The 27,982-nt window shown below is 41.4% G+C and overlaps 1 protein-coding gene and 1 long non-coding RNA gene across 12 annotated transcripts in view; one reads left to right on the top strand and one right to left on the bottom strand.

Moving 5' to 3' along the window:
* The window catches only part of FMNL2 (formin like 2), a 314,932-nt gene that overhangs the window by 235,911 nt on the left and 51,039 nt on the right, over positions 1 to 27,982 (bottom strand). The gene's annotated exons all lie outside the window — the stretch shown is intronic.
* On the top strand, positions 373 to 25,411 carry LOC123598932. The gene is made up of 2 exons (XR_006712883.1): positions 373 to 484; positions 18,611 to 25,411. It is a non-coding gene; the product is annotated as an uncharacterized LOC123598932 (long non-coding RNA).

Below are 27,982 nucleotides of genomic sequence, written 5' to 3'. Positions count from 1 at the left end.
GTAAATATTTCTCTGGAGAGTCAATTCACATCAACCGGGTGCCTTTGTCTAAGGAAACAACTTATTGCTAATTTATCTTGAGAAAACTCCTCTCTGAAAGTTTACAGTGCTTAAAGGCAGCGGAATAACTCTCCCTTCTGACTTCTATTATATATCATGGAGCCCCAAATCGGCTCAAATTGGAACAAACTTAATGTCCTTGGAGAAGCTACCAAGTATAGCATAATTATGCTGAGTGAGAGAGAGGGGCGCCTGGGTGGCTCAGTCAGTTGAGTGTCCGGCTTCAGCTCAGGTCATGATCTCACCATTCATGAGTTCAAGCCCTGCATCAGGCTCTGTACTAACAGCTCAGAGCCTGAAGCCTGCTTCAGATTTTGTGTCTCCCTCTCTCTCTGCCCTTCCCCCACTCTTACTCTCTCTCTCAAAAATAAACATTAAAAAAGAAAATAAAGGGAGAAAGAGATTCTCTTAAAACTCAGTATTGGTTAATGGTTTCAATGTTCCACCACCCACTTCAAAAATAAACGTGAGCAAGCTCTATTGGAAGTGTGCCTATATCCTAAGTTGTCCAAATGGAAAACACCTAGTGGTGTGAAATGGGAGAAAATGCACAAAACGCATTTACAGAGTGACTCACAGTGTTTAAAACTGCTTTTAGGAACCAATATAGAACTTTAGACTTATAAGAAGCCTATGAATTAAGCTGAGTATTATCCCTACTGCACAGGTAAGAAAGAATACAGCATATTCACAGGTACTCAAAAACTAGGAAAGCTGGATGGGGAACTTAGATTTTGACAAATCCAACTGTTTCTGCAGAGAGTATACTGTCTCCAAGCAAAGAACCTGCATTGATTCAAAAAAGCCTTCTGTCATTGAGAAGTGGATACTCATATATATTATATGTAGTCATCTCTGGGATTACTAAAGAAAACCAATTACATAACAGACCTGACATAAAGCTGCACCAGAAGACAAGGCTTAACACCTCTACTAAGGGTATTCTTCATTACAGCTTAAAATGACCTAAATATTAGTGGCCTACACACAGAAGACTCTGTGGGGAGATACTGTGTATTGGGATTTTATCATATTTATACGCTTCAGGCACACAAATCTCAACAAGTCCCAGAGAAACTTAAGGATCTTTCTATACATTATTTTCATGCACTTTCCTCATATTTCCCTGGAATGGCAGCAAATAGATACTCAAGGGTTCTGTCACTTCATAAAAATATTTTAATAGCATTACAGGTGGCCACCAGTGAGTGACTACGGCTGAAAGTTAATGTGTGCATGGAACAGAATGACCAGAGATAAGAAAGCCATTGACCACCTTGATTCAACTGAAACAGCTAGAAGAGACTGGTAGCAACTGGTAGAGCTCTAACATTAGAGCTTACTAAAATGGGCTAAAGCCCTCCAGCATGCACCCTGACTCTAAGGTGGGCCCTAGTATCTGGTTTAAGTGAGCCTGGTTATTCAGATTTCCCCTGATGGACTGCTGTGCACCGGATGTCATGGCACAAGGGATAGTAACATCCTTGTTGTTGAAGAGCTGAGAGTCTTCATGGGGACACTAGAAAGCTTCCATATTTATTCCAGAGAGCCAACAAGTCAGTAGTGGGGACATCCACTTGGAGCATCTCCAAGGGCAGGTGACACTGGATGAGAGCTTTAATGAGAGTTACTATAAGCAATTTCAGTAAATAACAGTTCCTGTGGGAGGGATTCAAGCAGGAAATATGGACATAATTATTCTACTGCCAGTTAGGTTCGTTAAAAACCATGAACTTGTCCAAATACGAGCAGTATGAAAACAAAGACAGAAAAGAAAAGTCTGTATTAGACTGCAGTCAAGGATACGTCCTGTACTCCTGGAGATAACCATGGGGGGAAAAAAAAAAAAAAAAAGGAAAAGAATTAGTAAGTCAATAACCAGGAAAGATGGAACCACAATTTTTTGCTTAATCCAAAAAAAGTCAAGGAGAGAAAAGAACATAAAACAGGTTACATAGAAAACAAACTGTAAGATGGTAGATAAAACCTCAAATATCAGTAACCTCATGAAAGGTAAATGAATAAACTACTTTAATTAGAATAACAGGTAAAAACAAAGGAGAGAAGGAGAGACGCAAGTACATTACAAAAAATACGAAAAGAGGCTAAAAGTTGTCACTTGGGTCTGTCTTGGTGCCCACAAGGAGGAGCCTGCCAATTCAAGCACAATCCTGTGTGCATCAGTATCTCTATCTTTCACAACTCATTTGTCTGCCTCCATGCACTGTTTAAGAAAGCAAATCACTTTATTGGAAAGGCCATAGAAAACTCTGCTGTCTTGCTGACTCTTTACTGAGAGAGCCCTTGTTCCTCCCAGCTAGGAATAATTCATTTAGTGCATCCTTGCACATGCATATTAATTCCTTCATTGTATCTAAATTATCACATTGTGTTATTGGAACCTGCCTAACAACTTTTCTGGGGGACACTACCAATCATGGAAAGGGGTCCTTTTTCCCTGCCCACATTCCTTGTCCCGCCCTCACCCCTCCCCCAGGTCCCAGCCTCCAAGTACCAGGCTCCGTTCGTACAGTAATAAAACCACTACTGTTTGGTTAGCAGTAATGAGTTCTAAAAGTATCAATGGAGTGTTTCATGGAGAAGGGCTATTGTTAGGTGCAGCAAACGTTCCCGTTCCCGGCATCAATCAACTACAGTAGATTGTAGCAGCCTTGTTTTAAGCATGTCAAGAATGCAATGAAAAATAGCACAATCCGTGCTCCTCAAGGACAACATGATGTGGCTCAGACAATCCAACAAAATGACCAGTGACTAAATACACTCATTTCTATAGAGGCTGGCTCCATTGTATCCTTGTCTTTAAATGTTGGTGTAATTATCGTCCTAGTGTTGAGAGTTAGTTTTTGTTGCTGCCGCTCACCCTCCAATATATCAGTCACTTTGACTTTCCAACAGTCTCTCCTACAAAGATATCCTTTATTCCTTTATATCTGTTAATTCTCAAGGAAAGGAAGGAAGGAGGAAAAAGGAAGAGAGAGAATCAAATGAACTTTGACTGCTTACTGAGCTCAAGGACAGAAGGTTGGGAGGGTACAAGCGGTAGCTGATTAACCCTCCTGGGTCTACATTTCCTCATTTCCTCATCAGGTTTGCTGGGTTGAACCACCTGAGATTCCTGTTATTCAACTATTTTTGACCTGTAACAATGGCAGGTTCATACGGTTCAAACGAATGGCAATAGAAATGTTTGATCATTTGCTTGAGACAGATTATGAAAATAAATGCCCATTTCAGTTTACCTCTATTTACCTTAACATTACCATATTAAGAGATAAATTTCTTCACTTGTAAAAAATGATTTTTTCTTTAACACAGCTATTAGTTAGACAAGTATTCTTGTAACTTTCTGCCTTGGTCAATCCAAGTTTCTCCATTTTTCCCTACCAAAAGTTCTCTCCAGTTTTTTGTTAGGGAGAAGGGTTGCTGTGTTATACACAAAACTTTTCACCTATCGATGAAGAAATACCGAGATGAAGACTATTCCCTGTCCTTTCTCTGAAAATGGAAACAACTTCAATACATTACCAAGACCAGTTAACATTGGTCTTGCCTTCTGCACACAGGGGCACAAGGAGGAAGAAAAGGAGAATAGAAACACATCAATACTTGAATTAGCATGGACAAACTACAGAAATGAGAAAGAGGTGACACAGGAAATGGATGTGGAAGAAGGAAGCAGGACAGAAGGAAATGGACAGGCTTAATATTCCATGGGAGTCTTTAATTATTTTGATATTCATCAATACTGAATTGTCAGAAATGCCTGTTATAAAATTGCTGCTTGATAGATCAAAAATCTTTGAATCCCTAACCATCTGGTTGTAGAATATGTATCAGACTAGAACCAAAAATTCTTTTTGCCTTTCCCCTGTCCCAAATGAATTTCATTGTCTTTAGAAACACATATGTCTCTTATTAATAGAAGCTCTAAAAATAGGTTAATCCAGGAAAAAGTTAAAATCAATTCAACAGAAGACTAGCATAAATTTTGTTTGTAATTTTTTTAAAAAACTAATATATTATGTAACAAGTATGGAGGAACGAAAGGGTAGGATATAAGACTGAAGACAGAATCAGAAAATACTCTCCTGTAAACGTCACCCAAATGAGATTCTTATATAAACTGCAAATTGTCTATCTTCCTTTTCCCCTCCTACCCTTGGGGAAAAGCCTATCTTTTGGTGTTCTTTCTGTGCCTTGTTTACCTTATGAAAACAATACACAAGGTCAGCCTTCACAGGGCTCCAAATGCCATTTGCCATGAGCTCAAAGACAGCACAGAAGATCAAGAACCAGCCTCATCTGTACAGGTTATACAAAGAACAACAAATTTAATAAGTGATAACACAGTACAGGAAATGGCAGTTTAGTTAGCATTCCGGCTGATGAAGAACCCCTGGGTAGGAAATCATAAGGGCTTAACCCCCAAAAGGACTGTGACCTAGCATCTGACTTCCAAATAACGCTTGGGGTGTTTTTATGATCTCAGCTGGGGAGTAGAGGCCACCACAACGGGCTCACCTCCCCTGATCACACAAGCTACACACTAGGGCTAACACACACCCCTGCTTACTTAAAATGTTCATCGGGGAATTAGCTAGAAATTCAATTAAAAGCTCGAATCCAAAAGGTACAAAGGTTATTTTATGACATCAAATAAAAGGGTACCACCATGTGCTCAGCTACCGAAGAGTTACTGACGTAACCTGCACCATTCAGAGTGCTAGGAATTTGCTGAGATTTCATTGGAGTAAAATGGAGGTGAAGCTGGGGGCAGGGAAAGCACCAAGCCCTAGCTGGTAAAGTGAACACATGATCAGGCCCCAGTACCTGAGCTCAACTATAATCCTGCTGGCTTACCCACATAGCCCAAAGTGGGTTAACTGTGAAGAGAGTCTGGTCAATTAAATCAATGGATATTATGAGCAAATGTGGGCAATGGGTAGATTCTTAAAGGAAATGATGGATTTCTTGTCTGGAAGAAACATCTGCAATTTTTCCAACGTTCTTCTTCCCCTGATGGTGCGTAAAACCCTCACCACGTTACTGACACACACACCCAAACACACAAGCAATTATGTCTGCTATTGGTTCAGACTTTCATTGGGGTACATCATTTCACTTTCCCTTCGCAGAATTTCTCTCTTTTCACAACTCTTATCAAAAACTTACTGCCTGTACCTAATTCTCTCAGGACTGCATATTTGGCTGGCTGTCTCTTAGGAAAGGAAATGCAAACTAACTGATGGCTTCCTGTGTTTCTCCTAATTAAAAATACTTGCTGGGGGTGAGCAGGGTGGGAAAGGAAAATATTTCCTTACAAGAGTGTTTCCTTAAGCATTCCACAGACTACCTGGGAGGCAGGTGGCTTGCTTGCTCTTCTTTAAATGGAGGTAATTAACAGTTACCAGCACACTCAGTGGTTTTTGTAGCAAGCAGGTGGAAGAAATAATTTAGGGCAAAAGGCAGAAGCACGCCTCTAAGCAGGTGGCCAGCCGTGTAAGGCCACATTACTCATAGCATTAATATTCTCTTCTAAGGGGAGACTTTTTAATCAAGTAAATCCTTCAGTGGGGAAGACTGATTTCTTCACCCAGTAAAATAAGAAAATAAGCTTGTATGAAGAAAATAAAAACATTTAAAGATGCATGGTGAATCCAAACAGCCATGCACAGACAGACATGGTGGGGAGGGACGGTGGTCAAACAGGCTTGGGCCCCTTGACAGGCTCACTAACGAAGGCACAATACCAAACTCCAGATTTCGTCAGCATTGTTCCCAAGTCAGGGAGAAATCTGATCAGCTAATGTTGCTCAGTCAGGCCTGAGAATGCCGGAGCCCTTCCCACAATGCCTTTCAGAATGCTGCATCCACCCAGCGTCAACTCTGACCAAAGGCTCATCTGGAGAAGTTAGAATAAATGCAATCCTTCCAGAGGAGGGTCTTCTCACCACAATCACTTCACAGCAGGAAAGAGACACCAGTAAGATCACTGGCTAAATCAGAGGACAACATGATGGTGTGATGCACAAATCTGGGCTCCGCTGCAATGGGGACTGGTCTGCTGCTACAGTCAACATCTTCATGTGACAGGAGTTTGGCACAAAAGCAGCATGTTCACAACCTGTGTTCCATGTTGACAACAAGCACTTGGAGTGACAGCTGTTTTCTGAAAGCCAGAAGATGAAATTAACACTGATAAAAGGCTGTTCTCTAGGAAGAGGAGTCCAGAAACATGCCCAAGACAGAACTTTGTTGTTTACTCTTTATACCCCATCACGAGCACTATGATCTTGCCTTTCCTTCAGAACTGTAATGTTAAAAATCATCTTTTTCCTGGGGCACCTGCGTGGCTCAGTTGGTTAAGCATCTGACTTCAGCTCAGGTCATGATGTCGCAGTTTGTGAGTTTGAGCCCCATGTTGGGCTCTGCACTGACAGCTCAGAGCCTGGAGCCTGCTTTGGATTCTGTCTCCTTCTCTCTCTGCCCCTCTCCCGCCTGTGTGGTCTTTCAAAAATAAATTAATGTAAAAAAAAATTTTTTTTTAATTATCTTTGTCCTTATTTTGCCTCAAGTTCACACACTTGTTACTAAACATTGTGGCTTCTGTCTCTGAAATATTCCTCTAGTTTAATTCTTCTTTATGTTGATAACCTTGACTTCATGGGGGGGGGGGGGTCAGTGTTACATCACAATTTCAAATCTCAGCTCCAACTGGCTGCATAATTGTGAGCCAATGATTTACACCTCTAAACTACCATCTGAAAATGGTCAGTGCGAGGATTAAAGGGGAAAAGCAAACAAGTGCTTGGCATGTGCTAAGTGCTTGATAAAGCATCAGTATCAGCAGCTGCATCGTGATAAACCGGGTCTTCATCACTGCTGAACTGACCACTCCACCATGCCTTCTGGCACCCACAGTCACCGTTAGCAGCCCTGTAGACGCCCACTTAATATTCAACTATATCCAAGATCAAATAGGAAGCTTACATTACTGACGATAAAACCTTCCACCACCCCTACCCTTTCCCATGACTGCATCACAATCCTTCACTTCCTCCACAGTTGGCAAAACTCACTCCTTGCTCTTTGCCTCTTCTTTAAGCTTCTAAAACTCTCAGACCATAATTTAGTCTATGGCAAGGGCCACAATTTTACCTTCTCTATCTCCTCACTCAAGAAACACATTGCTATATACAAAGAATTAGTAAGGGGTACTATATCACCTTGATACAACGTTGGTTTTGCCAGCTGCCATTTTCCTAATCTTCCACAGAGTGAATTTTTAAAAAAAATTTTTTATGTTTGTTTATTTTTGAGAGACCGAGAGACAGAGTGTGAGCGGGGGAGAGGGCAGAGAGAGAGGGAGACACAATCCAAAGCAGGCTCCAGGCTCTGAGCTGTCAGCACAGAACCCAAAGCAATGCTTGAACTCATGGACTGTGAGATCATGACCTGAGCCAAAGGCACTTAACCAACTGAGCCACCCAGGTGCCCCTGGAGAGGGAATGTTTGTAAGCCATGCACAAGGCAGTTAGATTTGGGCAGAAAACAGTTAATCATCTGGAATGATCATATTTTGATTTCTTTGGACCACCTAAGTATCTTGTTATATAAACAAAGAGGTGGCTCAGTCGGTTAAGCGTCCAACTTCGGCTCAGGTCATGATCTCACGGTTCATGAGTTCAAGCCCCGTGTCTGGCTGTGCTGACAGTTCAGAGCTTGGAACCTGCTTCAGATTCTGGATTCTGGGTCTCCTTCTCTCTTTGCCCCTCCCCCACTCATGCTCTGTCTCTCTCTCTCTCTCTCAAAAATAAATGGATATTTAAAAAAATAAAATAAATGAAGAGATAAGAAGGGACAGGATGCATAGTGTCCAACAACAGCTCTGGACTCAACTCAAAGCCACAGAAAACTTTATGAAGCCAACTGCTAACACTTCTTTGAACTAATAAATTTCCCAATTTTTTTCAGTATCTGCTCAAGATTGGCTTTAGAAATCAATGCACACACATACACACACACAAAAGAAATGAACGCACAGCGAGCATTTCACTCAAGTCTGACGGTCAGAACCAACTACTTCAAGAAAAAAAAAACCCACAAAAATCACAATTGTTGCATTTTATTTCTGATTGAGAGAGTCTACAGCCTGGGAAAAACAAATAGAAGAATGCTAAGCCAGCAGTTTACCAGCAAATGTGAAGCTCTAGATACTGTCATTTCAACTCTCACTTCCCAGAGACTTGACATTCAGAGATGCTTTACGAACCAAGTGGCAAAGCTTACTCGCTCAACCAAAAAACCAAAACAAAACACAACAAAAAGCAACACAACAAAAACATGGAAGCGAACATTAGGCTCTGATGAACACAAGGTAGAGTCACTGTTTACAGTGTGTTTTTGTTTTTTTAGGGGTGACAGGTGGCTTAGTCCGTTAAGTGTCCAACTCTTGATTTCAGCTCAGGTCATGATCTCAGTCACGGGATCAAACCCCATGTCGGCTCCGTGCTGAGCATGGAGCCCTCTTAAGATTGTCTCTCACTCTCCCTCTGCCCCTCTTCCCTGCTTGTGCACCCAAAGATGCATAAATAAAAATAAAGCCTTTTTTTAAAAGTTCTTTTAAGACTGAAACAAGTGGTATGTATCATAACCAACCACAACTATTCAACATGTGTTCATTATTCTACAAGCAGCAGCTAATTCAAGGCTCTTTGTTAATTTTCCAGTATGTCCCTTATTCCAAGTTAGGAGTTACACTAATCCACTCACCCAACTGCTATTCCTTGGCACTTTCCCATCCTCATGGGTCACTCAGAGAGATGGAACAGTAAAATTCCAACTCAAGTTACTGAATCGGTCATCCTTTTTTTTTTTTTTAATGTTTTATTTATTTTTGAGAGAGAGAGACAGAGTATGAATGGAGAAGGGGCAGAGAGAGAGGGAGATAGAATCTGAAGCAGGCCCCAGGCTCTGAGCTGTCAGCACAGAGCCCAACATGGGGCTCGAACTCATGAGATCATGACCTGAGCCGAAGTCGGAGGCTTAACCGACTGAGCCACCCAGGCACCCCGCAACTCTCATCCTTGACAGATCTCTCAGTCTCTCAAAATACTGAATGTGTTTGTAGAGCCACAACAACTATAGTCACCTAGAGTTTCTCTCACAGACTGAGTACCTGTGCTGTTCCAGCTACTGCACTGATGACTGGTCTTATTTCTTATCACCGTGATAAATTTTGTCTACCTATAAAATCCATTTTTCCCAGGCAATTGAAGAAAAGGAGATCGAGATTTATTCCTTAGATGAAACTGATGAATGAGCTGACGCCAACCCACGAGAAGGGTACTGTTAGTGGCTTATGAGCACAAGGAAGAGGTAGTCCGTGACAGCAGCAGCAGGAGCCAACCGACCAGTGTGGCAGACCAAACTTCCAATCCCAAAGTGCTGAAAAACAAAGGCAGAAGCAGGTTTCTTTCCATTTAATGCAATGGCCACTTCCGGCTACTGGACCACAATTGAGCAGAAGTAAAGCTCTGGGAACTTTTCCACAGAACTAAGAAAAGTGAACAGAGCAAAGGGGCTTGAAGAAAAGAGAGAGGTCACCACACAAGTTCCATCCCGCTCCCTGAAGGGGGGCCCTGCCAGGAGTCAGCCTGCCAAGCTGGAGCCAGCACTCCACAGGGCATCAGGCTGCAGGAGTTCTTCCCAAATGACTTGGGAAAGAAAAGGAAAGAGTCAACGAAAAAAAGGTATGTGATAGCATTTAACCCTCTTATTCCATCAATGACATGTCCATCCTATTACTGAGAACTCTGAGCAGGCATTTAGGGGAAATGATATGTTCTGTCCTTAGGAGGTTTAAAAAAAAAAAAAAAAAAAAAAGATAAAGTCAAAGCAATCTTTCAGGTTTTTATTAAACATCAACCTAAGTATCATGGCGACCACTCACTACCTATTTCCGGCTAAGCACTACGCAAAAAGTTCAATGTCCCAACAGCCCAGTGCAGCAAATACCAGTTTCCCTACTCTTTCAGGCGACGAAATTGGTTCTTGGAGAAGTTACTTTTTTGCCCAAGGTTACAGATTGACAGAGCCAGTATACGTCTGAGTAACTCAGCAGCCTTGGCCTTTCATTTTCCTTTCAGTTCATTACATTCACTACCTTTAAATCATTAATAAAAATGTTTCTGTCAGAGTTCTATGCCAGGCGCTAGAAACTGTGAGCTCCTAATCAGTAAGAAAAAAAGGCAAATGACACATGGAATACTGACAATCCGGCAGGCAGCACACAGCACTTGGAAGGTACTAGCACACACCCTAAGTCAGAAAGACGTGGGTTAGAGATCTCACCTACACCAGCTACAGGATTTGGGGTAAGTACATACGTTCCCTAGGACTCAAATTTCTCATCTGTAAAATGGAGGTAATAATGGCAAAAGCTGTGATTCACTCTCCAACACCGTTCAGACCGTTTCTAGTACGGTGATCAAAGTCCACATCTAGAAGACCATAGTGTGGGCTCAGAAGGAACTGCCACCACTGTCTTCATGGCACCAGCCAAATATGAGTAAGCACAGCATTTAAGTCACTAGATGCCGGGCGCCTGGGTGGCGCAGTCGGTTAAGCGTCCGACTTCAGCCAGGTCGCGATCTCATGGTCTGTGGGTTCGGGCCCCGCGTCAGGCTCTGGGCTGATGGCTCAGAGCCTGGAGCCTGTTTCCGATTCTGTGTCTCCCTCTCTCTCTGCCCCTCCCCCGTTCATGCTCTGTCTCTCTCTGTCCCAAAAATAAAATAAAACGTTGAAAAAAAAAAGACACCAGAAGGGTGAGATTACATGATGGGTCCATAACTTCCACACTAATTGCCTCCTGTTCTCCCAGGGTTCTTCTGCCTGTTCTAACCCCAACTCTGCCCTACATGACTACACCTCTCCTCTCTCAGAATGCCAGTCAACACGGCAGGTAACTTTGAGAACTGAGGTAGCCCCCTCTTTGACAAGAAAAACAACATCTATGGGGCAGCTGAGTGGTTCAGTCAGTTGAGCATCCAACTCCCAGTTTTGGCTCAGGTCACGATCTCACAGTTCGTGGGATCTAGCTCCGCATCAAGCTCTGTGCTGACAGAATGGAGCCTGCTTGGGATTCTCTCTCTCCCTCTCACTCTCTGCCCCTCCCCCTCTCGTGAACCCTTTCTCTCAAAACAAACGTAAGAAAAACAACACCTGTGTAAATAATATAAAACCCATGTTCTAGCACACTGCAATTAAAGAAAAACGATTTACCCACTTTGCAGATGTTTTGTTTCACTGTGGGGAAAAAAGATATACAACCTATGTTCATAGAAACACGAGATCACGTTTCAGACCTTGAAACAACAACAAAAAAAATCATCAAATCCAGCACCTTTCTGAGTCCAGTCCCAAGAGAGAAGACTTGCTCAAAGGCTGTCTGGAAGCTAAAGTGTGACAGAATGTCCTAACCCTCAGGACAATTCTCATCTCTCTCCATCCCCTCAGCTTCTGAGGGACAACTTAATATATGATGTCATGTATCCTTAACCGTTTTACTGGATTATATGAAGTTGTAAACACCCAGTGACATCAAGATCATTCTTTGTAGTCAGAACCTCTAATGAGGCAAATGAGATACTCAAAATCCCACCACGAACCACTAAGTCATGGCCCAGAACCAGGAAGCAGGAGACTCAGGTAGTATTCAGTCCTGATGATCACCGACCAGTTTCCTGACCTCAAATCACTTTACTTCACCTAGGCCTGTTTCTAGAAGAGGGAGAAAAGAGAGTTGGACCAGATGGTCTCCCAAGTCCTTCCCACATCCAGAGTTCTTGAATTTCTCCATCGCCTGGTGCACACAGTACACACACAGAAAAACCTAACACTTTCACGTTTTTTTAAAAAGTCACACCAAACAAATCATAAGACATCATTTAAGAAGAACTGTGTCAAAGCAATGCTTGTTTTGGGGGTTTTCCACAGAGGTAAGCTTTGTGTTTTCCAAAGGCAAACAGTTCCCTTTCTCTAGAACAAGGACAGGATGTTGGGAACATGAGTCATTCTGTTAACATTCTAGGTATTGGTCAGCAAAAGGACAGGAACCAGATTGGCTGCCTACAGAGGACAGAAGAAAAACCAGAAAGGGAGAAGCCTTGAATATCAGAAGAATCTTTGCTTCCCAAGCACTTCCTAATCCAGCCTTCTAGCCTCATTTTGGCAACAACAACAAAAGTGGAAGAACTCACTTCTAGAACCTGAGAGTCCACACATGCAACTAGATGCTGTGGACAAGGCAGCTTTCCAATGCCAGCAAGACCACCAGCCATTTCCTCATTTGTCCCCAAGCAGACATTTTTCTCCTCAACATGCCAGAATGCAAATGAGTCCTGCATGCACCATGCCCTTCAGAAGCAGGAAAAGTGAACAAAGACCAGTGAGAACCCCTGACAGATGCAAAAAAAAATGAAAGAGAAAGAAGATGAGTAACAGCCTCAAGCCCATCCCAGGGAGGGCTCACTGCTCACCTGACCTTCCAAAACTCACCCACCCCTTCGAGAAACATCAATGCCAATGCTCTCCATCTCGCAGCGTAGTGCAATATGTGTTACAAAATGTCACATTTCACCGCCTTTTCCTCTTTATACAAAAAAAAAAATCTTAATATGTATATGTGATATAGATTTATTTATAAACAGATAAAAAGTACAGATCTGGGGCATTTGGGTAGCTCAGTTGGCAAACTTCTGATTCTTGATTTTGGCTCAGGTCATGATCTCACAGCTCATCTGCACAGACAGCGTGGAGCCTGCCTTGGATTCTCTCTCTCTCTCTCTCTCTCTCTCTCTCTCCCTGCTCCTCCCACCTTCACATGCTCTCTCTCAAAATAAATAAAATAAACATTAAAAGTTACAAATCTCTTCCTGTGCTTCCTCTAGGACTGCGGCTGACCACATCCCAAATCCCCACTGGATTTTAACAACGTAAATAAGGTTTTCCATTCCCCCTTTGCTGTGTTTAATGCCACCACCACATTCACCATTTAGAGTCTACGAAATCTTTCATATGAATTATCCAAAAGATAAAGCTTTTGAATCCCTTCCCAAATCAGAATTCTGCATGGTTCCCATCATGCATTCACTCATTCATCCATCCATTACTGGCAACCTAATGACACAAGTACTTGATTACGATAAAGGAGATCATTTTAAGGGTTGAGGTAATAGGAAGAAAGAAGAGATGACAGTAACCAGAAAGCTTATTTATGTTCCCTCATTGTTTTTCATATTTACACTCGGTTTGGTGTCTACTTTCTCCAGAAGTTGCTTCTCTGTAGATGTCAGTACTTGTGAGCCAATGCTATCCTGTATGTGGGGAGGGGGACACAAGAAAATTACCTTAACCCAAAATGTTTCTGTAGGAAAGCAAAAACTTGTTAACCGATATACATTAAATTGGTCAGACAACTGACAATGCAATATCGGAGTTGCATTCACGGAATGAGCTCTGGTTCATTCAAAAGGCGCATATTGGAGCCGTGGGAAGGCCCAAGATAGAATCTTAAAGATGTGTTTCAAAGTCAAAAAATAGGCAGAGCCTCATAACATGCTGAAGTTCCACGTCCCTTTTACAGGTTTTAATTGAAGTATAGTTGTCATACAAGATTCTAAGTTCCAGGCATACTATAGTGATACAACTATTATACGCATTGTGAGATGCTTACCACCACACGTGTAGTTACCACGTACCACTGTAAAAGTTATTACAATAGTACTATGCTCCCCATGCTGTGCGTTTCATCCTCACCAATTATTGATTTTATACCTGGAAGTTTATACTTAAATCCTGTCACCTATTTTGTCCATCCCCCATCCCCTTCCCCTCTGGCCACCACCAGTTTGTTCTCTGTGTTTAGGAGTCTGGTTTTTGTTGTTGTTAACTTTGTTCCTTAGATTCCACATGTGGGTGAAATCATATGGTGTTTGCCTTTTTCTGTCTGACTTACTTCACTTAGCAGAACACCTTGCAGTTCCATCCATGTCACAAGTGGCAAGATCTCATTTTTTATGGTTGAGTAATTTTCCACTTTGTAGACCTATCGCATCTTTTTTACCCACTTATTGATGGACATTTAGGTTGCTCCCCTATCTTGGCTATTGTAAGTAAAGCTGCAATAAACATAGGGATGCATGTGTTTTTTCAAATTAATGGTTTTGTTTTCCTCGGGTAAATACCCAAAAGGGTAATTGCTGGGTCATATGGTATTTCTATTTTAATTTTTTTGAGGAACCTCCACACTGTTTTCCATAGTGGCTGTATGAATTTACATTCTCACCAATGGTGCATGCAGGTTCCCTTTTCTCCACATCCTCACTAATACTCATTATCTTGTTTTTTTCACACTAGCCATTCTGACAGGTGTGAGGTGGTATCTCATTGTGGTTTTGATCTGCATTTCCTTGATGATTAGTGACGTTGAGCATCTTTTTTATGTGTCTAATAGACCATCTGTTGGTCTTCTTTGGAAAAAATGTCCATTCAAGACCTCTGTCCATTTTTTAATTGGATTTGGGGGTTTTACGTATTGAGCGGTAGGAGGTATTTTTATATTTTGGGGCTATTAACCCTTATCTGATATATTATTTGCAAACATCTCCCATTCAGTTGGCTGCCTTTAAATTTGTTGGTTTCTCTTTGCTGTAAAGCAGAGCTTTTTAGTTTGACTGAAAACATTTCAGTTCATCTGATTTTTACAATTCTATTTGCTTAAGGCTTGTGGTACATCTGTTTTAGAGAAAACAATCACAAGATGAGGGAAACCGTTCGGCTGAGATGAGACCAAAACATAACCTGTCACTACTACATGCTGTGCAGAAAGCATTACAGAGAAAAAGTCAAAGAGAAACCTGTAATGTCAGAAAATAAGGAAGAGCTTCCATAAAACAAATAAATAAAACAATGAAGACAATATGCTGAAAGGACACAGGAGCCAAATGAAGAGCTTTCAGTGGCCAAAACCGGAACAACTTGAATAGAATAGTGTTGGATTATAACCCAAAGAAAAAAATAAATATCTGAGTCCATATTGACATAAAGAATACCTTAAATAAAGTAGGGGAGGTGGGGAGAGACCAATCTTCCTCATAGAAGAAGTCCAAATGACCTATACCGATACTCCATCTGAAGGCAGTGGAGCCTAACTCTCCACTCCTGGGCTATGGGCTGGGAAGTGACTCCCTTCCTATGAGTGCAGTATGCAAAGAAGCAATGGGAGGGAGTGAGGGAGTGAGGGAGTGTGTGTGTGTGTGTGTGTGTGTGTGTGTGTGTGTGTGTGTGTGTGAGAGAGAGAGAGAGAGAGAGAGAGAGAGATCACAGTGGAGAAGCCTGGAAAACACTACCTCAGCCAGGTAGGCAAAGTCAATATCAACAGTGACAACTCATGCTAACAGTACTTAATAGGACATAAGGTCTTCTTCCCACAAACCCATAACCCTAGTCTAATCAGAGAAAAACAGCAGACAAATCCCAACTGAGGGCCATTCTACAAAAAAGATGGCCAGCACCCCTCAAAACTCCCAACGTCCTCAAAAACAAAGAAATTTTGAGAAACTGTCACAACCAAAAGGACCCTAAAAAGACATGATAACTAAATGTATAATATGATATCCTGGATGAGGTTAAAAAAAAAAAAAACTAAGGAAATCTGAATAAAGTATGCATTTCAGTTAATAATAATGCATCAGTATCGGCTCACTGACTGTGACAAACATACCATACTAAGGTAGGGTAATAGTGGAAACTGGGTACAACGATATGGGCACTCTGTACTACTGCCTCAGTTTCTCTAAGAATTAAAATTGTTCTACAATAAGAAGAAAACAAAAAAGAGGAGGGAATGAGAGGGCAGGGTGTAAAAGGGAACAGATGGATGGATCTGGCCAGATTCACTTCAGCAGCAACTGCCTATCTTCCCTCACCACTTCCTACCCCTCACTACTATTTTTGGGGACTAGTAACCACCACCCAAGGTCTTGAAGGCAAAAAACTCTGTTGGGGGCTGCATTTGCTTCTGTTAATAGCTGGACCACACTCAGGGGATAGTCCCAATCTTATTCAGTGATCAGAAGTGAAATGGACACTTTCTGTACTTTTCAAAGACAGAACAGATCCCCAGACCTGCTCCCCAAAAACCTGCTTAGGTTTCTTAGCCCCGCCCTCTGAGTAAGAGCACATGCATTCATATCTCTTTGCTTTTGTTTCACCACTATTTATAAATGAGAACCAACTCTTGGCATTTGCGGGCTTCTAGAGGGATTAAACACAAAACTGAAACTACTTAGAAATAGTTCTTTTTCTGTGTCCTTCTCTTTCCTGACAAAGTCTCCAGCTCTATGAATAGCTCAGGAAACCGAACGGGTAACAGCAACCACTTTTTCAGCAAGCACCTGTCAGAAATCAATTTGAGGTTCAAAGGCATGAGGGGAGCACTTGGAGAACTCCAAGGAAGGGGAGGAACATCCTGATTCCATACCCTCCCCCCATCTGCTGACCTAACAAGCACACCGAAATCCATAGGCCACCTGAAAATAAAAGTTTCAAGTGAAAGCGTAGATGCTGCAGACATAGTCACGAGCTTAGTCTTTGATATCTTGCACAGATTTAAGCTAATGCTTTTTGCCTCCCAGCACTTCTCTTTCCTCTTTCAAGATCAAAAGGGAAGAAGCCCTCCAGCATAACAGACAGCCAGGATTTCCATTCAGTTCATCTACTAAATGAAAAGGTATTGTGCTGGTTACAGAGAAACCACTGGAACTGTATACACTTCTCATGTCAATTTATTTGGTGGAGGGAGGAGGGAAATGTTCAATGTGAATTTTAAGGGAACTTTATCAGGACCCACATATCTATGTTTTTTTTTTTTGCTAGGACACATTTCAATGCATGGTTTTTTCCTAAAAACACTGAAGAACTACACAGGGACTTCTGTGAAATAATAATCCTTTTAAAAGTGATAAATTCCCCAAACTTCCAAAGCTAAAGTCCCCCATTCCATTCCTCTCTGATGTCTGGAAGCGCAGTCATGTCACGGGCCCAGACATACTGAAGAGCTGAAAGCAAAGAGTCCTACAAGTCTGTGCCTCCTGTGTAAGGAACCAGCTTCCCAGTGCAACTTCCAATGCTTTCCCCTCTAACTTTCTAGGGAACCGAGTCACAAAACACTTGCATCCAAATAAAGGTTCAAGCCTTTTGTTGTCATTGCCCCATAATTCCGCTCTGGCTGTGGTCTGGGAAGGACAGACATGAAAAAAAAATTAGAGACAATGACAAAATCATCACTTCTAAAGCAGTGATTCTCAAATACGGGTGACTGTTCCCAGGGCACACAGGGTTAGGTCTGCAGACATTTTTGATTGTCACAAGTGGGAGGAGGAAGGAATACCCACTGGCACCTAGTGTATAGAGGCCAGAGACACCGCCAACATCCTCCAATTCACAGGACAGCCCCCACAGCACAAATTATCTGGCCCAAAATGCCAAGACAGTGTTGAGGTTAAGAAACCTTGTTCTAAAGCCCTAAAACAAAATGAAACAAAACAAAAACAAAACAAACTAAAAGACCTTGAAAACTGCCTTTCAAAAAATCCGTGTAGGAAAATGTAAGTTACACAGATTCCTCCTCAATCCTCCTTGCAGCTTCTCCCTTCTGTCCCCTGAAGTTTAAGCCTTGCTCTCAAGATCTTGTCTTCTGCCCTCTTCCCTAGCATCTCTACATGACCCTTGTTTTCTGATCCACTCTCCATCCATGGCCATGTCCAGCCTCTGCACAAGAGGTCTAATTTTACAATTGATGAGTCTGAGGTCAATCATAGCAAATCAACTCATTGAGAGAAAAGTCATCATCAGGACCTCGGAGCCAACTCCTCATTACCTGCCCTGCTTCAATAAATGTTACACCACTTTCCCCAAACCCAGGTTTAAACCTGGAAAGAGCCACTTTTCACTCTATCCCTCCCCACCGATCCACACATACACAGTTGCTTAGCACCACATATCCAGGACCTAGCACTTGGTCTACCACATAGAATTCATGCAAGTATCTATTAAATGAAACAACAATTAAAAACAGTCATTTTTTTTTTCTCCTTCCTCATCTCCCACTGTCCAATCAAATCAATTGCAAAGAATTATGAATTCCACTTCCAATGTAAAGGCACCCAACTTAAAGGTTCTTTCAAAAAAAGTCAAAGCATCCCCATACAAACGTCAAATCCATCTTCCTCGAGCATAATCCCCATTTTGACACTATGTCCCTCTTCCCACCCCCCAAAAACCATTCAACAACCTATTAGATTCTTCCACTCTGAACTGGACACTGGTATTTGGGATTCGAGGTTTCCAAGTTACCTTTCGAACCTCTGGTCTCCTACTGGTGGTCAGTACTTCAAAGATAACATTTAATAAGTTGCACCCACCCATGTCCAGAATCACCAGCACCTATTAAAAAGACACATATAAGGGGCACCTGGGTGGCTCAGTCGGTTGAGCATCTGACTTTGGCTCAGGTCATAATCTCAAGGTTTTTGAGTTTGAGCCCTGCATCAAGCTCGCCACTGCCAGCACGGAGCTCGCTTTGTATCCTCTGTCTCCCTCTTGCTCTATGCCCCTCTCCTGCTTGCGTTTTCTCAAAAATAAGCATTTAAAAATAAAAAAGAGTAAAAAGACAGTGGAGACTACTGTTGGCTCAGAGAATTCTCTAGGCTCCCCTTACAATTACTACTTCAAACATTCTCACTCATGTCCTCAACGCTCAAGTGTTCTGCCACTTTCTACTTCTCTGCCCTTCACTTCCACAACTTTTCTTTGGTATAGTCACCTGGCTTCAGATTGGACTTCTGTCCATGTTCAGCCCCCACCACTGCCACAACACAGACTTAGGCAAGGGAAGCCTTGCCCCCAAGCCCCAGGGGCTGCTTCTGGGATTGGTTATCACACATTCAGTATTCCTCAGTCGCTAGTCTGCTGCTCCCAGGCACTTCCCAAGCTTTTCTACTTCTGTGACCATCACTTTCTTCCCTCTTTGGCCCCACCTCTACTTCTCCACAATACACCCACACCTTCTGTACCCACCTGAAATGATAGTTTCTCCCTAAAGCCCTTCCTCATTTTCCCACCCACGCCAAAGAAAAAATGGTCTTCTCTTTTCAATCATTGGTCATTTTCACTTTGAGACCGAATTGACACACATTAGTTTCAGGTGTACAACATAATGATTCGATATTTATATATTTTGTGAAATGATCATCACAATAAAGCTTGTTAAATCCATTATTACACATAGCTATAAAATATTTTTCTTGTGATATGAACTTGTAAGACCTACTTTCTTAACTTTCAAATGTACATACGATATTAACTGAAGTCACCAATGCTGTACATTACATCCCCATGACTTATTTATAACTGGAAGCTTGTACATCTTAATCCCTTTCACCCATTCTTGCCCATGCCCCCACCCCTGCAACCACCGGTTTGTTCTCGGTATTTACTAGTTTCGTTTCGTTTTTTTTAATTCCCCTTTAAGAGATCATACACTATTTGTCTTTCTCTGACTTGTTCCACTTAGCATGCCCTCAAGGTCTATCCATATGGTTGCAAATGCCATGATATCCTTTTTATGGCTGAGTAATATTCCATTATGTGTGTGTGCATACACACACCATATCTTCTTTATCCATTCATCCAATGATGGACGCTTAGGTGGTTTCCATATCCTGGCTATTGCAATGAATGTATTGCAGTGAATGTGAGGGTGCGTGTATTTTTTTCGAGTTAGCATTTCACCTTCTTTAGATAAATACACACAAGATGGTGGTTCCATCTTTAAATTTCTGAGGAATTTCCACACTGTTTTCTGTAATGGCTGCACCAATTTACATTCCACAAACAGTGTAAGAGGGTTCCCGTTTCTCCACATCCTCACCAACACGGTTGTTAACTGTCTTTTTGATACCAGCTATTCTAAAAGTTGTAAGGTGGTATCTTGTTGTGGCTTAGGTCACATTTCCCTGATGATCAGTGATGTTGAACATCTTTTCATGTACCAATTGACCAGCTATACAGATCTTCTTTGAAAAAAATCTATTTCTTCTATTCAGATCATCTATTCAGATCATCTGCTCAATTTTAACTGAATTGTTTGGGGGTTTTGCTACTGAGTTCTTTATTTATTTTGGATATTAAGCCCTTGTCAGATATCTGATTTGCAAATATTTTCTCCCCTTTGGTAGGTTATCTTTTCATTTTGCAGATGATTCACTTTTTTAGAGTAAGTGCCATATGGTGCCTCGTATTATATTCATTAGTTTATCTTTTTGCCTCAGCCGAACTCACCACTTACTTGCTGTTTGCCTCAAGTCAATTAATTCTCCATGTTCTTTCTTCATCCAGAAACCGGGGATAATAATGATGCATATCTCGGTCATGCAGAGTAGATTAAACTTGAGAAAATGCATCCATGGCTTAAAACAGTGCCTGTGCACCCAAATGCTACCTGCTCCCTATCATTTATGTTTTATCCCTCTCTTAAGGCTCAAAGTCTTACATTTTAATTGCTCAAAAACTACCACCTGAATGTTAATTTAGCCATCCAAGAGGACAATTATTAAGGCCTAGCAAGAAAGAAATTAGCGTTTTTTGAGGGCCCACCATGTGCAACCCACAATACATAAAGTACTTTCTTTACCCCCTATGTAGCTTGTAGTTCCCTCATCTCTCTGAATTAGGTATTATTCCTGATTTACAGATAAGGATCAGAGAAATTAAGCATTTTGCCCAAAGTCAGAGAACTAATCAGACTACAAATGTTATGTTCCTTCCCCTCAGCCCACTGCCTCTATAAAGTGCAGTTCTCCCCATTCATGTAGCCCTGGGATACAACAATGAATAAATACCAGGCTCCCCCTGGCAAGTTCATGGCTAGAGAACAAATAGGCTGAGATTTTCTATCAGCTCTCAGGGAAGGACCGCAAGGAACCAGAAATTTACAGATGTTGTATTTTCTCCAAAGACCTTACACTGATAAATGGAAGCAGTAACAGAAGGAGGCAAAGGAGAAACAGGGAGAGGAAGGAAGGACAAGGAAACTATAAGCTGCAAGACATGGCCAGGAAATCACCAGAGGTTCACAGCCTGGAAGTGCTCCACCACTTTCCCCAGCCCGCCTCAGTTTATTTATTTTCTTATGTCATACTGGAAAATTAAACTTCTCCCTTTTGATGTTTACTCTGGAAAGTTCACATACGATTCAGGCAGGTAATTCTGACATGCAAAAAAACTCAATTTATTCTAAGTGACACAGATAGTGAAAGAGGAAGGAGCTGAATTATCCAGACTATTTCCCTAAATCTCCCCCTGCATTCTGCCCATCTGGTTTCCTTGCAAATTATCCAGGTGAACCATCTGTGCTTGTGACTTTAAACAAAATTTTTCAAACCCAGTTACCAAATTCTTCCATTTATAATTTAACTATTTTTAAAAAATATATTCTCAATTTTCCTTCCTGCATATCCCAGGTGAAGCAGGATTAGGTCAACTCTAACATCCTTAAGTAAAGCAACGTTAAATCCAAAACATACATAACCTTAATATATCATCTTCCATTGGCCGATTTTACAACAATGCTAATTGCAATTTTAAAAGATGACGACATCTTCTGGATGAGCCACAGAAAGAATAATATATTTAGTCTACAAATTCATGGAATACGGAACGACAAGCCAAGTGCACTTTATCTCCACGGTCTTATGATTCCTTAAGCGAGACAGGCATTTAGAGAACTTCAGAAATAGTGATGGGGGTAGCGTGCAGATGGGGGAACACAGTTTCTTAAAATGACGCAATCTAGGTAATGCTCTGACAACTGTTGCTCTAAACGGTAAGTGGAAAGGTCACATGAGAATAAAGAAAAAATAATACAAAAAGTAATTTCCCAGCTATTTTTTTAAGATTTTATTTTTTAAGTAATCTCTACACCCAACATGGGGTTCAAATTTATAATCTTGAGATCAGGAATCTAACTTACAACCCTGAGATCACGAGTCACATGCTCTATGGACTCAGCCAGCCAGGCACCCCTTCCCAGCTATTTTAAATCTTGTTTAGCTCTACTTGAAAAGAGGCTTAGAAAATGTGGATGACAGGGGCACGTGGGTGGCTCAGTCGATTGAGCATTCAATTCTTGGATTTTGGCTCAGGTCATGATCCCAGGGTCATGGGATGGAGCCCTGCATGGGGCTTCACACTGAGTGTGGACCCTGCTTAAGAGTCTTGCTCTCTCTCCCTCTGTCCCTCTTCACCCCCCACCCAAAATTTAAAAAAAAAAAAAAAAAAAAGTGTGGGAGGAAAAAAAAAAAAAAAAAGAAAAAAAGAAAATGTTGATGACACTCGAACTTTCAAGCTTGCCCTAAGCAAAAACATACTTGTTAGTTTGGGTAAGGGGGATAAGACAATGTGTGAATTCTGAAATATAGAAATTTGCCCACAGCAGGAGCCACTAAGCCAGGACCCTTGGTGACAAGTCATCTGCAGCAATGAGCAGGACACGGAGAAATGAATTACCAGAGCCACAGAGGGCTGAGCAACAGCTTTGGATTTCACTCTAGATTTGGCAAGCAGCGAAACAATGAAACAGTCAATGACAATACTGTCCACTGTATAAAATCAAGAAATTATGAATCCCTTCTCTAAATTTAGTAGCTAGACTCATTCCTGTTTGACTTTTCAAGCCAGTTCAGCCCTAATAGCAAGTATATAACATATGACTTCTAAAGCAGAAAAAGGAAAAATAATTCCCTCCCGTGAAAATCAGAACTATATCCAGCCAAGTTCTTCTAGTTTTCCAATGTGGAAATACTTAGCGATGGCTGTTCAAATGCTTAGTCTAGATCTAAGACACCGAATGAAATGAGAAAGAGAGAGAAATGCAGGCACCGTTCATTTCTGCAGCAATGCCCTGATTAAACAACAAGGCTTACATTTACAGAACCACATTAAAGGCTTCAAAATCCCATTTACTCTCTGTAGTGACAAATATGCTTCAACAACAACTTTCTGACTGTCGAAAGACAGCAGCTCATGAGAATTACTAAAAACACAAGCGTCCACATGACTGTTCTGCTTTTACATTGAGAAAAAACAAGGTGTTTTTGTTTTGTTACTTCTCGAATTCATTTTTCCTATTCATCTCACAGTTGAGTATTTAGTTGAAGCACAGATGAAAAAGGAGGACAAAGCCTGGGCAAATTATCCAAATAAGAACATGCTGTCTTCTGTTAAAGGCTTATAAAAATAAATTTGGCTTATAAACAGGAATTCAAGGAGATTTCCACACTGCCCTCTCATTTTATCTGAACCTGTTGATTTTTCACTCATTCCTACTCTTCTCCAAATTCATACAGAGTGGGGGATGTTGAACAAAAATTCCAACTATTTCATTGTAGTCCGGGTAAACACAAAAACAGGTTTCAAATTTCAAATCCAAAGATCATATCGAACATAACTTTTAATTTTAAGAGACCAGTCCAGATGGTACATGAGGACCACTGCAGACACAAAATTGGAACTAGTTTCCTAAGCGAAGCTAACAGCCCATCTGGGGAATAATCAAGCAATGAATCTCATTTAAACCCAAGGCACCTTGGAACATAACTCTTCCTCTTTGGATTAAGACATTTCATCCAACCTCTTGCCTAGAACATCTTGGCGAGTTGTACTTTCCATAATCTGTATCCCAAGAACTACTCATCTCTAACTCTCGTGTGGGGTTGGCCACCTCGAGTGACACAGCACCATGGCAACCTGCTTGAACATACAGACATTCCTGAGCCTGAAAGAACCCTCTAACTGCAAATACAGTCTCATCGGAAGAGGGCTTCTGCAGCACGGTCTTTCCTCCCTGAACCAAAGAATTAGAAAGAAATCTTCAAGATTTTGTAAAAAGTATAGCTTTGTGAGAACACAAAGTGAAATTCATCAGTGACACTCTAACAACATTCTGGTTCAGCAGGACTAACTTGTTACTATCAGAAAATAAAAAATTGTATCTATTCTTCATAGTCAACTAAACTGAGAACAGGCAAGTTTTAATTCTCAAGAGTAAACACACCATTCCCGCGTATTTAGCTTTGTAAATCTCAGTAAAATGGGTTTACACTCATCCTTGATTTGTATTTCAAGTCACTTCAGCACACCTATAACCACTACATAAAAGGTAATTCCTGCCAAACCTTACAGGGTAAACCTGTGATAGATAGCTAGACGGACAGATGGACACACAGATAGATGGACAGACGGATGAATGGATGATAGATTTAAAATACATTATTTTCCAAAGGCAAAAAAACAACATTTGTAATATAAACTATTAACTGAACTGCATATTTCGTAGTGTAGATCAGGTTGTCATGCTTCATTAGTAATATTTGTGTACATAAAACTAGCCTTTTTTAGAGAACTACTTCCATATGTATCTACTATGCCTACGAAGGTTCCAACGGACTGTCCAATAAAGCTGAAATGGAAACAGACAAGCCAAGAAGCGGAACTGATGTCACAGGCTGGTGCCACACTTCTCGCACAGAAGTGAGAAGTGGGGGCATTATCATGGTGCAAGGCTGAGATCGAAAGCCTCCAAAGCAGCACTGGGAACTCAATACTAATAAGGAGTATTCAAAAATGATCCACTCGTGGTTTGCTACTTGGAAAAAAATAAATTTAGACCTCCAAATCCAACTCTACACCAAAATAAATTCCAGATGAGTAAAAGTTAATTCTCTAAAAAAGTAAGTTTCCAAAACTAAAGTCAAGTTGTAGATTTTTGGATTCAATCTTGAGCAAGGACACCCTAAATTTTTAAATGACAAAAATGATCAAAGTTTAAATTTTTTGATTATGTAGGAAGGTTAAACTTCCGCAAGTCTAAAATGTTGCTCTTAAAAGGGAAGTGGGAAAGACAGTCAGCAATTAAATCAGTTATCTGTTACAGGGGTTGGCACACTGTGACCCAGAAGCCAAATCCAGCCTTCTCCCCATTTTTGCACAATCTGCGAGCTAAGTGGTTGAAAAAAATCAAGAGGAAGATTTCAGGACATGTAAAAACTATATGAAATCCCCATTTCAGTGGCCACATTAGAGAACAGCCACACTTACTCGCTTGCCTATTGTCTGGGGCTGCTTTTACCCTATGATGGCAGGGCTGAGTAGTTGGGACAGAAACTGCATGGCCCACAAAGCCTAAAGTAATAACTGTTTGGCCCTTCCCCCCAAAAATTTAGCTGACCTCTAACCTCTTATACAAAGAGCTTATGCATAAGAAAAACAATGAAGCCCAATAAAGAAGTAGGCAAAGTGGATTTTTTAAATTAGAAAAAAGATACAATAACGAAGTAGAAAATGTTCACTTTTGTGCCAGGTTAAAGGAATCTCTGTGACGTGTCAAATTAAAGATTTTTGAGGGTGCCTGGGTGGCTCAGTCGCTTGAGCATCCAACTCTTGATTTCAGCTCAGGTCACGATCTCATGGTTTATGGGATCAAGCCTGGTGTCAGACTCTGCACTGACAGCACAGAGCCTGCTTGGAATATTCTGTGTGTGTGTGTGTGTGTGTGTGTGTGTGTGTGTGTGTGTGTGTGTGTTCCTACCCCACTCACATTCTCTCTCTCAAAATAAATACACTTTAAAAAAAAGATTTTTGAAAAAGTCAACACAATGTGGTCATGGATAGATACAATGAGTAACACTTTGGTGGTGACACTCTAAAAAGGTCCCACACTTGAGAAAGCCATCTGGCAAAAAGAAAAGTCTAAAAAATGTCCCTAACTTGCTTCTCAGGACAGAACCTGGAATATGGGCAAATTCGAATCCAAAGGTATTTATTACAGTATCATTAATACAATGAAAAACCATTAGCAGCTTATTAAGTTTCACTCAACTCTTTTTTCAAACTTTAATGTAGGTGCAATCAAGATATATCTTATAATCCGGTACACATTTAATGCACTATGTTTCTTCATATTAAAATGGTGACACACTGGGGCACTTGGCTGGCTCAGTCGGTTGAGCATCAACATTGGCTCAGATCATGGTCTCACGGTTCGTGGGTTCAAGGGCACTGTGCTGACAGCCTGGAGCCTACTTTGGATTCTGTCTCCCTCTCTGGCCCTTCCCCACTCATGTGCACTCTCCCTCTCTCTCAGAAATAAACATTGAAAAAAATTTTAATTAATAGTGTCTCCTATGGGAGCAACTACTACATAGTTCCACACAAGAGACTTGATTAAAGGGCTTACTTACAAAGATGCAGGGATGGTGAAGGGAACCAACAAGGGCTATCTACCTGGGCAGAGAGCAACCTGAAGACAAAAGGGAGAAAAGAGTGCCACCAGAGCCCTGGAAGAGTGCCCACCAAGCAGAATGATTCCTTGAAGGGACACAGTCAAATGGCAGCAGGGGTCAGGACATCTGGTACCTTCCTTCTCCTACCCTCAGCTGTCAAGTCCCCCACTGGCCAATCTAATCAAAAGCATAGAGGACACAGCACCACTGCTCACCCGAGAGGAGGGCAGAGAACACATCCAGGGAGGGGAAAAGGAATAACCGTCTTATTCTCCCTATCACCCAATGGGGAATACGACAAGTGATTTCCCACTGTTGACCATTGGTGGGAAGGAGTAAATCTCAAAAGCTTAAGGGATCTCACCCTCCATCACCCAATAAACCAGAACCTAAGTGGCTTTTAGCTCCTCAAAAACAATTCTGATGATGGGAAATGAGAAAACAGGGATTTGAAAAGTCCAACATTTGGGTTTTCCCTAACAAGTTATAAAAGAAAACATTTTCCACAATGTTCACACACAACTAATATGTTCTACAAATAACTGCTGTTTTAGTTAAATAGAGGATCTCATTTCAACCATATTAAAGGGTAAGTTATTTCGAATAGCAGAGGTAAGTGGCAAATTAAATCAAGGAGCTGATGAAGACAAAGATGGAAATAAACTCGTGTTTTCCAGACTCCATGGGGCTAAAAAGAATCAATTTCTAGTTCCCACTTTTCTGTATCTTTTATGTTTTAATGTTTGTTTTGAGAGAGAGAGAGAGAACATGCATGCGAGTGGGGGAGAGGCACAACAAAGGGTGAGAGACGATCCCGAGCAGGCTCTGCATTGTCAGCACTGAGCCGCAACGCGGGGCTCGAACTCACGAACCATGAGATCGTAACCTGAACTGAAATCTAGAGTCACGCACTTAACCGACTGAGCCACCCAGGTGCCCCTCGTGTAGGTCTTTTAAATTCACTATTTCTCATCAGAGACCCTCAGAGATCTGGCACTACAGACTTGATAACTTCCCTTGCTTCAAGTCACTATATCGAAGACTCGTGGTGCCAACTGAGAGAGCCCACTGGCCACCCTTACTCCTACCACCATGCCTTCTCACACCCTCTCCTTTCCTTTCTCCACCCCAGTCACGCCTCCCAACCTGGTACATGAGAAACGTGTGGTGAACTGTGCTCCTCCCAACTTGTCCCTCTATACATTTCAAGCACACTCACTGCCTTCACAAGTATTTTGTACATTGGGTGTTTTTTTTAGTAATTGTTTTCTGAAAAATTAAGTCTCTTTACCTGTGGTCATTGTGAACACTCTATCAGAATCTCCCAGAAGATCATTACCAGTTACCACGGTGTTTATTTGGCATTCTCTAAGTCATACTTTGAGGGTTCAAAGTGAAGTCGCCCAAGAGGCATGAGTGGCTGAATCTAACTTAGATGCTGACATCCACCTCTATCGACAAGTCCTCAAGACATAATGCTGTAAATTAGACTGGGAGTT

This window comes from Leopardus geoffroyi, chromosome C1 (assembly GCF_018350155.1).
Source record: "Leopardus geoffroyi isolate Oge1 chromosome C1, O.geoffroyi_Oge1_pat1.0, whole genome shotgun sequence".
In the NCBI taxonomy this organism is placed as follows: domain Eukaryota; kingdom Metazoa; phylum Chordata; class Mammalia; order Carnivora; family Felidae; genus Leopardus; species Leopardus geoffroyi.
This window is presented reverse-complemented; position numbering and strand designations above follow the sequence as displayed.